The sequence below is a fragment of the Pelophylax lessonae genome (assembly GCF_965119305.1).
Source record: "Pelophylax lessonae genome assembly, chromosome: 1".
Classification (NCBI taxonomy): Eukaryota; Metazoa; Chordata; class Amphibia; order Anura; family Ranidae; genus Pelophylax; species Pelophylax lessonae.
The window spans coordinates 233,370,541-233,383,496 of NC_138768.1; the positions used below are offsets into that span (position 1 = coordinate 233,370,541).

The following is a 12,956-nucleotide window of genomic DNA, read 5'->3' on the forward strand; positions in this document are numbered from 1 at the left end:
AAATAGAATCCACCTGTGTGTAATCAAGTCTCCGTATAAATGCACCTGCACTGTGATAGTCTCAGAGGTCCGTTTAAAGCGCAGAGAGCATCATGAAGAACAAGGAACACACCAGGCAGGTCCGAGATACTGTTGTGGAGAAGTTTAAAGCCGGATTTGGATACAAAAAGATTTCCCAAGCTTTAAACATCCCAAGGAGCACTATGCAAGCAATAATATTGAAATGGAAGGAGTATCAGACCACTGCAAATCTACGAAGACCTGGCCGTCCCTCTAAACTTTCAGCTCATACAAGGAGAAGACTGATCAGAGATGCAGCCAAGAGGCCCATGATCACTCTGGATGAACTGCAGAGAGCTGAGGTGGGAGACTCTGTCAATAGGACAACAATCAGTCGTATACTGCACAAATCTGGCCTTAATGGAAGAATGGCAAGAAGAAAGCCATTTCTTAAAGATATCCATAAAAAGTGTTGTTTAAAGTTTGCCACAAGCCACCTGGGAGACACACCAAACATGTGGAAGAAGGTGCTCTGGTCAGATGAAACCAAAATCGAACTTTTTGGCAACAATGCAAAACGTTATGTTTGGCGTAAAAGCAACACAGCTCATCACCCTGAACACACCATCCCCACTGTCAAACATGGTGGTGGCAGCATCATGGTTTGGGCCTGCTTTTCTTCAGCAGGGACAGGGAAGATGGTTAAAATTGATGGGAAGATGGATGGAGCCAAATACAGGACCATTCTGGAAGAAAATCTGATGGAGTCTGCAAAAGACCTGAGACAGGGATGTGGAGATTTGTCTTCCAACAAGACAATGATCCAAAACATAAAGCAAAATCTACAATGGAATGGTTCACTAATAAACATATCCAGGTGTTAGAATGGCCAAGTCAAAGTCCAGACCTGAATCCAATCGAGAATATGCGGAAAGAACTGAAAACTGCTGTTCACAAACGCTCTCCATCCAACCTCACTGAGCTCGAGCTGTTTTGCAAGGAGGGATGGGCAAAAATTTCAGTCTCTCGATGTGCAAAACTGATAGAGACATACCCCAAGCGACTTACAGCTGTAATCGCAGCAAAAGGTGGCGCTACAAAGTATTAACTTAAGGGGGCTGAATAATTTTGCACGCCCAATTTTTCAGTTTTTTATTTGTTAAAAAAGTTTCGAAATATCCAATAAATTTCGTTCCACTTCATGATTGTGTCCCACTTGTTGTTGATTTTTTACAAAAAATTACAGTTTTCTATCTTTATGTTTGAAGCCTGAAATGTGGCAAAAGGTCGAAAAGTTCAAGGGGGCCGAATACTTTCGCAAAGCACTGTATATATATATATATATATATATATATATATATATATATATATATATATGCAAATTTGAAAAACCTACTTAGGCGGCTCTTCTCCTGGCCATACTTCTCATCTTCACTGCCAGGATCCAGGGACAAACCGAACAAGGCTTAAACCTGGAGATACGGTCCCAGTTGTGTATTTTGGTTTTGTGCTGCCCTAGGCAAGACTAAAATTGGGTGCCCCCCCCCCCCCCTCCTATGTAAATTTGTCCCACTCCTTTTTTAACGGATGTGACTCCCTCAAATTTAAGGACTACAAGTCCCAGCATGAACCCCTGAGATCTCCCGAGGGGGGGGTGAGAGGGGGTGAGAGAGAGAGAGAAGGTTGAGGGAGAGAGGGGGGGGGGTGAGGGAGGGAGAGAGAGAGGGGGGATGAGAGAGAGAGGGGGGTTGAGAGAGAGAGAGGAGGAGAGAGAGGCAGGGATGAAAGAGAGGGGGTGAGAGAGAGGGGGGGAATGAAAGAGTGAGAGAGAGAGAGGGATAATAGAGAGAGGGGGATGAGAGAGAGAGAGGGGGTGAGAGAGAGTGGGTTGAGAGAGGGGGATGAGAGAGAGAGAGAGGGGATGAGAGAGGGGGGTGAGAGAGATAGAGGGGGGGATGAGAGAGACAGATAGAGGGGGATGAGAGAGAGGAAGGGTGAGAGAGAGGGGGTGAGTGAGAGAGAGGGGGGGGAGAGGTGGCTATAGCAACCAGTGACCAATAGAGTCTCAGGTGGAGGGGGGGGCAGCTGTTTTGCTGCCCCCTTGCAAAGTGCTGCCCTAGGCCTGGGCCTTGTTGGCCTAGGCCAAAATACAGCACTGTACGGTCCATCTGATTCCTTACCAGAATTGTAGTGACGTATTGGTTTACCCACACTAAAGATTCCTGAGGGATTGGGGCTTTCGAGCTGATATTCATCATCTCTGCATGTGTGGCTCATTTGCCATATGGTACTTGGGTCCATAGCTTCTGGTAAGCGCAATATCAATATCCGTGGTGGTGGGATTTTCAAGCTGGTGACTATTGATATCTGTATTTCTTCATTCCAAGCACCTTTGGGAATTTGGATTATATATGGACAGTTTCCTGTTATTATGTGGACTGCCTCCTCTATGAACTTTCTAGTTCACACCCATTTTTTTATGATGGTTCTGTGTGATATATGATAACTTCATATATTTTTTAGCTCTACGTTATGTATTTTAGTACTATGCAATTTTGGTCAATTGTGGTGTTGTATGTTTTTTTTGTAGCATATGTATTTATTTTAGCATTGATGGTGCCCTTCCAGATGTGCAAGATTCCTAGTCCATACACACTAAAGTACCCCAATACTATCAGAGATGCCAGCTTTTGGACTGAGTGCTCACAACTAGCCAGAAAGTCCCTTTCCTCTTTAGCCTAGAGGACCCGGCACCAATGGTTCCCAAAAGAATGGCAGATTTAAATTCATCTGACAGTTTTCCACTTTGCAACAGATCATTTTAAATGCACTTTGGCCCAGAGAATATGCTTTACCTAGTGCTCATCAGTGCAGCCTAATCAGCGCACATCAGTGAAGAAAAAAAATGACTTATTTGCAAAATTTTATAACCAAAATGAAAAAAAAGGTTTTTTTTTCAAAATGTTCTGTCTTTCTTTAATTCATTTAGCAAAAAAAAAAAAAAAACCCAGTGGTGATTAAAGTCCACCAAAAGAAAGCTCTAATTGTGTGAATTTTTTTTCAAACAATTTCATATGGGTATAGTGCTGCATGAGCACGCAATTGCCATTCAAAATGTGACAACGCTGGAAGGAAGGGAGTGAAAGTGCCCAGTAAGCAAATGGTTAGGAAAAATGGCTCCTAACTTTTTTAGCTGGCTCCGGGATTTACAGTAAATTTCTCAAGCCCTGCCTTACCTTGCATTTTTGGATACCACAGCAAACTGTTCACAGACAGTAATCCCATGCAGTGATGTTCATTACAGAATCATGCCTGTTTTTAATGCAGTGCCGTCTTATGGCCTAAGATCATGTGCATCCAATATTCAGTTTCGGTCTTGTTCCTTGCTCATAGAGATTTCTTTGGATCTTTGAAATCTTTTGATATTCTTCTCTTTAGTTGATGATCTATTTAAAGGCTTTGCAATTTTACACCGAGGATCATTATTGTAAAAATGTTTGACAATTTTTAGGTTTTCACAGATTGGTGAACCTCTGATCATCTTTACTTCTGAGACGCACAGACTCTCTAAGGAACCATTTTTATACCCATTAATGTTACTGACCTGTTGCCAGTTAACCTAATTAGCTGAAAAAATGTTCTTCCATCTCTTCCTTGTTAGTTCCATTTACTTTGCCAGCTTTATGCTCCTCTTTCCCAACTTTTTTAAGATTTTGACATTAGTTCCTGAGTCCTGCATTATTCGTGTATGATTTTGATATACACTTGTATATATGTTGACTTGAAATTTATATGTTGGATGTAGAGGCTGTTCTTTAGAATACAATTGTTTGGGAGGTCTGTGTGGTGCTGAGTAGGGTTATATATTTAAATGTACAGTATGTTTCATGCATTACTGTGTGTTACCATGATGCAGAAGTGTTAATGAGCCCTAAAGGGGATCCTCAGCTTAGGTTACCAGTCAGAGGTATGCTGTGGGTCAATCACAAATGCTCCTACCTAGAGTAAAGCCCCGTACACACGTACTACTGATTGTCGGCCGAACGATCGGCTGACTGCAGAAGTGATGTCATGTGATGGTTAAATTTCCGTGTTTTTTTTCTTCTCTGAGCATGCCCAGTCTTGCTAATCTGCTGTTTGTCGGCCGAATTCTGTACTGACTGGCGAACAATCGGCCGTTCTGGTGACGGCCAACAAAAATTTTAAAGGCTGCACACCAGATTCTGTTCGGCCGAAAAGTCGCAGTCGGTTGTCGGAAGCATCATACTAACAAGCCGACAATCGGCCGATCGGACGGTGGCCGAATATTTACGGCCGACAATCGCTACGTGTGTACGAGCCTTAAGACACACCACATCCATGCCGCAAACTCAGGGACAGAGTGCAAGGCCCAAGGAAAAGACCACTCTAGGCAGCTCCAGAAATTTTACATACTAATTTTTACAAGGCAGCTGCACTCAAAAACAAAATCATTTTGGGTACCAGTGGGTTGAATCACTCAGTTTCCTATATCTCTCAGAACCTGAAAGAATGAAAAAAAATTGGTCGCCATTCAGTCTTACAATTACATGACTTTCTAGCATTTAGGACTTGTTGGCAACAAAGGTGCTTACTTGAGAGGCACATGAGACAAACAACCATATAGTGGGTGAGTACTAAGTAAATGCTTCAAAGGACGTAGAATATATCTAGGACTAATCAACACTTTTCTAAACGGGAAAGTTTAAAGTCCAACTCCAGCCATTTTTTTAATGTGTTACTTTTGGAGAGATTTCCAATCACTTTCTGCCGTGATCACATATGCATATATCTGTAAGATGCTTCCAGACATCTCCTGCGCAAAATTGACTTTACACTGTTGGTTGGAATTAATTTTCCCAGCCGACTGCTGTTTCCATACCGTGAGAGGAAGAAGAATTGCCCAGTGTAGATAATAAAGTTTGTACGCGCTAACCACAATTACCCTTCTGTGTTTTTTTACATGTTAGCAGTTGTAGTTGTAGGTTAAAGGAAGCAAGAGACAACTTGAAAAATCTGTTTGTTGGATATAGCTTGTGCTGTCTAAAGCAGGAGTTCCCAAACTGTGGGTCGGGACCCATTGGTGGGTCGCGAGCTGTGTTTGAGTGGGTCGCGCTTAGCCGGAAATCACTGAGAGCGGACCCTCTTAAATTGTGCTGTGCGAGCCCACGCAAACTACAGAGAGCCAGAGCAGTCAAATTGCGATGGATTCAGGACCCCGCCCACGCAGTTTACGGAGGCTGGTCTGCATGAGGAGGATACTTGCATCAGTGAGTACGTATGTGGGCTGTTATGTAGGATATGTTCATGTGGTACAGAGCCAGCTCCTCGGTCCTGCTAACGGCAGTGGTGGTGGCTAGACTGGCGGCGGGATTCTCTCAGCTATAACGGGCAGAGAGGGCAGCCTCTGTGTTATAGGAGGACCAGGTGGCCTTGTGGTGTCAGGAGTTCATGGCAGCTTCTAGGAGTTCATGGCAGCTTCTGTGACCCCAGTAGAGGATCCAAAGGAGAAGAGCCAGGACACCAAGACCAGCATAGAGCTCCTGATTATGGAGACTCTGGGTGAGGTGTGCTGGGCCCTGGAGAGGGCAAACAGGGGCTTCACCTTCACTGTGGGCCGCTGGAAGAGGAAGGAGGGTGAGTGCCATATAGTCCTCTGATCACTGTCCTGGGGTGGTTGATTTCTGTCCTCTGCCTGTCTTATACTGTCTATGAGGGTGCTGATTACTTACAAATTCCGCTTATATGCCACAGGTTTATGACCCCTCACTTACAACATCTGGCAAGTGTATTCAATAATAAATTGAAAAGTAGTAAATTGATATTTTTAATTTAGCATCCCCTCCCTTTAAAATATGCATTATTATTATTTGCATTTATATAGAGCCAACAAATTCTGTAGCGCTTTACAATATTCAATTACAAGCAAGTGGGTCCCGAAAAATAACTGTATTCAGAAGTGGATCTTGGCCCAAAAAGTTTGGGAAGCCCTGGTCTAAAGCATTATATGAGCGAAGGTTAGATGGCACTGCATCTTTAGGTTAAGACTATTTTCTAAATCCCCTTTGGCTGTGTTTGACTGTCCTGCAAATAACAAGATTTCCGACAGCCTGAGTAGAATCCACAATTTCCAGCCTCATTCCACTCTGTGCAACTCTTAGCTTCTGAATCGTACATGTGACGTCAAATCATATCTATTAATGGAAAAAAGATTAAGCTGTATAATCTCTGCTCTTTTTTATTATTTATCTCCATGACAGTATTTTGGGTGCTTGGAAACAGTGATTCTTCTCAGAAAACTTTAAATAAGCTCTTTCCTGACAGATGTTAGCCATGGCTTCCCTGACCACAAGTGGACAGAGGGCATGTTTCCACCCTTCACTTAAAACACATTCTCTGCTTGATTGTATTTTGTCAGAATGTGGCTTACATGTTTATTAATATAAGTATTCACTTCCGTCATAGGCTTCACAGCCTTTGCTGACTAGCGGCTGGTTATGGAGCTCTTTCTGGTCTCTGGATCTATCCATGAAAAGACCTATTTATGCTGTGCTAACTTTATGTTGAGAAGACATTTGAGTGTGTAGAGTTAAAAGTAATTTGCATGCACAGGAATTATTCAAATATCTTTTTCAATGCTGATTATCTGGCAGATTCTGTTTAAAAGAAAGAAAACATCTTACTCAAATCTGTGCTTGCTTAACGTGAACTTCCAACATAGATCCCACATACATGATAATGAAATGACGGGTTTGTAGACCCTCGTTTTAATACATTTCTCAGATTCTACCTTATCCTATAATAGGTACATTCAGTACTGCCAAATGTTTCCTGTGCAAAGTACAGCATCGAGATTTGAATGGCAGGTACTAACAACCCATTAAATAAAGAAATATGCTCATCATGGCAGGCCTGGATACTGGAGGATACTGCCATTGTATCTTAAGAGAGACTGTTGTTAGAGCTGGGACTTTTGCGCCATGATTTAAAGATTTATTCACACCTATTCATATGTTACCAGGCAACATATTCACTTTGAATGTTCTCTTAGAGGGGATCTATGGTCACAGCAATTACTTTTTTTCATTTTGTACCATCAGCATTGTAATCATAATAAAAACTGTGGATTTTATTTTTTCTTACAATCCTGTGTAAACGTACATAAAAAATCTCCTTTTATGTTGTGAGTGCTGCCTGTCTGGTGATCCCATGGTGGCTTGCTGCCTGCAAGCTGTGATTCCCGTCACTCCGCCTCCTGAAGCTCCTCCTCTCAGCACCTCTGTGGTTCAGAAGGCAGGCTCTGTAAATTGTGTGACACATCAGTGCCTACTCACAGGGCATAGTGAATGTGTGCCATAGAATTCAAGGAAGTAAATGTTTGGGGGGGGGGGCTCTTCTTTTGGAAGGTGTATGAGAAAAGGCTCTCCCCAAACAGGATATTACACTAAACCCGTAGGAGAGAAAGAACCAGAACCTTTGCAAAGTGGAACAGGGAGTTTGATAATAAAGTTGGCAGTGCCTCCAACCAGGACAGGACCTTCCTGGGAAATTAATTATTAATTTATTCAGAGTAATTAGGAGTAGAGGGAACCAGGGGCAGACTGGCAACTTTCAGCCCAGGAGCTAGTACATACCAGAGGCCCATGGTGCAGCGACTTGGTTCCGCTCCCACTCTCCCTCTTTCTGTCCTCCTCCTGACCCTCATTCCAGGCTGAAGCTCTGCTCCCGGTACTCTCTACTCACCGGCTGAATCCCAGTTCCCGACCTGGCCAGTAGGGGGCAGTTGGGGGGGGAGCTGGGACAGCTTGGTTGGGGCTGGCTGGGAGTAAGGAGAGTCTCCAGTGGAGCGTTAACTCAGCCTCTGACACAGTTTACACCATCCATGCGGGGGGGGGGAGAGGCCTACTTTTTGTCCTTGTCTTCAACCTGCACTCAGTTGGTCAGCGGCAGGGACCTTTTACATCAAAGTAGCCCAGGGGGCAATTGCCCCCCTGCCCCTGGCCCAGTCCTCCCCTGGAGGGAACTACGACCAGCATCTTAGATTATAAGCTCTAAAAAGCAGGGCCCTCTGATTTCTCTTGTACCAAATTGTATTGTAACTGTACTGTCTGCCTTCATTTTTTTAAACGCTGCGCAAACTGCTGGTGCTATATAAATCCTGTATAACAATAATAATAATACCACATTAACCATAAGTATATAGATGCCAAACAGTATGAAAAGAATACAAGCTTCATATAAGAAAAGAATAATAATAGTACATACATCCAACTGTTGTCCAACGAGCCCCGAATGCAGTTTTTCTACCAGCAGAAGGTGTGGCACTGGAGCTTGGAGTCAGCCTACCTACTCTGCGGCTTAGTCCCTAGTAGCTTCGTGCAACCCGACTTCTGACTACCAGAAGTGGCCGTTGGATGCCTAATCTGGCTCTAGCCTACTTTGGGTATTGAGCGATTTGATAAAACTATCTATTGAATCCCAGATTAGAAGAGACAGGGTTAACTAAAGTAGCAGAAGCTATTTTCTATTTGAAAGAAAACCGGTAAACCTACTAACTGTAGCAAGGTGACCACTACACAAGCACACCATATCAAAGACTTAATTATCTAGTATAATACATGTAAAACGGCACAAGGAGACAGATCTACTTCTACTATACTACAGAGTCCATGATGTTGAAATCAGACCTCTGTGGGAGCCAAACCATCATCAGCGTAAAGAAGAACAAGGAGTCCTGGAAGTGATAGTTTGGCCCCCACAGAGCCCTGATCTCTACATCATGGAGTCTGGGATTACATGAAGAGACAGAAGGATATGAGGCAGCTTACATCCACAGAAGATTTGTGGTTAGTTCTCCAAGATGTTTAGCACAATCTACATCCAGTGTTCCTTCAAAAACTGTGCAAGTGTACCTAGAAGAATTGTTGCTGTTTTGAAGCTAAAGGGTTATCACACAAAACATTGATTTGTTTTACATTTCTCTTCTGTTAATTTACTTTCCATTTTGTTAATTGATAAAAATAAACTATTAAAGTGATTGTCTCGTTTTTATACTTACCTCCTCTGTGCAGCTGGTTTTGCACAGAGTGGCCCGAATCCTCCTCTTCTCGGGTCCCTCATTGCTGCTCCTGGCCCCTCCCTCCTATCAATTGCCCCCACAGCTAACAGCTTGCTATGGGGGCACCTGAGCCGAGCTGCAGCTCCGTGTGTTCATTCAAACGCGGAGCTGCTATTCGGCCCTTCCCCCTCTCTCTCCTGATTAACTAAATTACTTCAAATGACAGCCGCGGGAGCCAATGGTGCAGCAGCTATGTCTCAGCCAATTGGGAGAGAGAATCCCGTAGGGACTAGTGGACATCGCTGGACAATGATGGGGCTCAGGTAAGTATTGGGGGTGCTGGGGAAGCTGCTGCACACAGAAGGTTTTTTATCTTAATGTATAGAATTCATTATGATTAAAAAAACCTTCTGACTTTACAACTCCAAAAATACTTCTATTTCTGAAAGTATTCCTAATTTACTGAATTTTTTCACACCCGCTTAAGACTTTTGCACAGTGTGTGTGCGTAAATACAATATATTGTCAAAAGTATTGGGACGCCTGCCTTTACACGCACACAAACTTTAATAGCATCCCAGTCTTAGTCCATAGGGTTCAAAATTGAGTTGGCCCACACTTTGCGGCTATAAAAGCTTCAACTATTCTGAGAAGGCTGTCCACAAGGTTTAGGAGTGTGTCTATGGGAATGTTTGCCCTTTCTTCCAGAAGCGTATTTGTGAGGTCAAGCACAGATATTGGATGAGAAGGCCTGGCTCGCAGTCTCTGCTCTAATTCATCCTAAAGGTGTTCAATCAGGTTGAGGTCAGAACTCAATAGTAAAGTCATTAATTGGTTAAACCTGCAGGAGGACCGGTGTTTTTATCTATTAATGACTTTACTATTGCTTTAGGCCTGGTTTACATGTATGCGGGTTGGGGGCCCACATTTGCACAGGCATAGCAGCCCATTGATGTGAATGGGCTTGAGCTGCTATGCCTGCGTTTTCAGCTGAAAAAAGGTGCATGCAGAATTTAAAAAAATGCAGTGGCCATGAAATCCATCCTTCTTTTGCACCATGCGACTTACCTGCCGTTGCTGCACACGCAAACTATTTTTAAATGCCGTGCCCACGTATACAAAAAATGCAGAAAGCTTGCCAGAGCAGGAACTGCAGGTTAGTCGCATGGTGCAAAAGCAGGATGGATTTCAAGGCCACTGAATTTTAAAAAAATGCTGCATGCACCTTTTTTCTGCGGAAAATGAGGGCATAGCAGCCCGTTCAAATCAATGGGCTGCTATGCCTGTGCAAATGTGGGCCGCCAACCCGCATACATGTGAACCGCCGACCCGCATACATGTGAACCACCAACCCGCATACATGTGAACCAGGCCTAAAGCAATAGTAAAGTCATTAATAGATAAAAACACCGGTCCTCCTGCAGGTTTAACCACTTCTGGATCGCAAGGATTTGCCCCTTTAAAGACCAGGCCATCGGATCAGAGCGCCAGGACCAGTCATCACCAGGTAGGCCAGACACTGCTTAATGGCTATATAATAATGTAATGTGGGCTGCTATGCATGTGTGTGTATGTATATATATATATATATATATATATTAGAGCTGCACGATTCTGGCCAAAATGAGAATCACGATTTTTTAGCTTGGAATAAAGATCACGATTCTCTGTGTAACAAAAAAAAAATTGGGATAACTTTACTGTTACGTTTTTTTTTTTTTTTATTCATTAAAGTCTATTAATTGCGTTTGAAAGACTGCTGCGCAAATACAGTGTGACATAAAATATTACAACAATCGCCATTTTTTTCTGTAGGGTCTCTGCTAAAAAAATATATAAAATGTTTGGGGGTTCTAAGTACTTTTCTAGCAAAAAAAAAACTGATTTTAACTTGCAAGCAACAAGTGTCAGAAAAAGGTCCAGTCTTTAAGAGGTTAAACTTCCTTTCTCCCTGGCAGAGGGAAGGAAAAGATACAATGTATTCATTTTTGTTTATAGTTAGGCTCCTTTCACACGGCCGCTCCGTGTGAAAGGTCCGCTGCGGGACTTTTTTTTTTTTTTTCCACGGAGCGGATGACATTTCTGTCATCCGCTCCGTGTGCCCGCATATCATCCCATCCGTTTGCGGATGATATGCGGACCTAATGTAAGTATATGGCACTGCGGATGTCAGCGGATGACACCGCTGACATCCGATTTTCCTTCCTTTCCATTTTTTACACGGATGGAAAAATGGGGTTCTGTTCCGTTCCAAAAAACGGAACAGAACTGAAAGGAGGAAAATCGGATGTCAGGGGAGCGGCCGTGTGAAAGGAGCCTTACTGGGAGACTTAATGCTGAAAGGCTTAGCTATGTGAGTGAATGAGTCATCCAGCTCACTGAAATGTATCAATTCACAAGTCAGACCCAGGAGCAGAGAAACTCGGTATTTTAAAAATGCCACAATAACAATACTGTGGCTATGCAATACCGCGATATATCGAATTACCGAAAACTGGCATATGTCTAGTTCCAACATGACCTTACATCAGATTTTCGCACGAACGTTCATATGAAAATGTTCTAATCAGTACATTAGAAGGCATGAGGAACACTTTAACTTCAGCAGTGATTCCTGGATGGTATTAGTAGATTAGTGACTGTCATTTCTTGTTGCCTGCGTGTGCGCTTTAGCTGTGTCAGAACATTGTAAAGGTGCTTAGCAACCTCTGCCAGCAAAAAGTAAAATGTTATGTTTAAAAAAATCTATTACTAACTTTCCCCAAAACCAATAGCATCCTCATTTCAAGCTTCAGCTCCTACTGCTTTATCTTTGACATTGCTATAAATTTTACCAGGCCTACAGAGAAATGTCAGGATGAACAAATTAGGCTAGAAATACTTATGGGGTTACTTACTGATAATTTATTATGTGTTTATAGCACTCATTCAAACGGCTTTGAAATGACTCTAATTTACAGATAATTAACCAATTAGCACATTTCTCATCGATCAAAGAGTGTGGTTTAAATGTGGACATATCATTAAGGTCTAGAGACAACACATCCTTTTTCCTGTTTACACTTCTCTATATTATGTGTTATTTTTATTGACGTATGGGGCACTACCATTTTCCTTAGCATTGCACAAACTACACAGGAAAGTCAGAACAATGACATATAAATATTGAGAAATCTATTCTAAAAGGGATTTTTATATATTTCTATGAGTAGGACAACAGTGTGTCTTTATCCTTAAGCCCTGTTCACACCTGAGTGTTTTTCAGCTCATAAAATGCTCATCTCTGAAGTCTCAAAAAATCCCATTCATTTCAATAGCCCCTGTTCACATATGAGCGTTTTGTCGCCTGAAGCTCAAAAAAGTACATGAGCTTCTTTTTTGGCAAAATACAAGTGTTTTTGTTAGATGTCAATGCCTGGGTCCAACCACCTGAAAAACGGCCGAACAAACGCTTGAAAACGATACGCTCAGGTGTGAACAGAGCCTAAGGTTAGTTGAGATTTTTATTTTTATATATATATATATATATATATATATATATATATATATATATATATATATACTGTATATGTATTTCAACTACTCACCGGGTTCAACCTGTACATGACTTATATCTGCCTCTCCTAGGTGTCTCTTTGGGATATCTTGGGACTAAGAAGTAGGAAATAGATAAAAAAAAATATGTAATGTCTGTAGAAGGGAGAAAAAAAAAGAAGTAAATATATATATATACACACACACACACACTATATTACCAAAAGTATTGGGACACCTGCCTTTACACACACATGAACTTAATGGGCATCCCAGTCTTAGTCCATAGGGTTCAATATTGAGTTGGCCCACCCTTTGCAGCTTTAACAGCTTCAACTCTTCTGGG

General features: G+C 42.3%; 1 protein-coding gene across 10 annotated transcripts in view; it reads left to right on the top strand.

Annotated features, from left to right (window-relative positions):
- PITPNM2 (phosphatidylinositol transfer protein membrane associated 2) overlaps positions 1 to 12,956 on the top strand; it is a 428,296-nt gene that overhangs the window by 131,543 nt on the left and 283,797 nt on the right. The window lies entirely within an intron of this gene.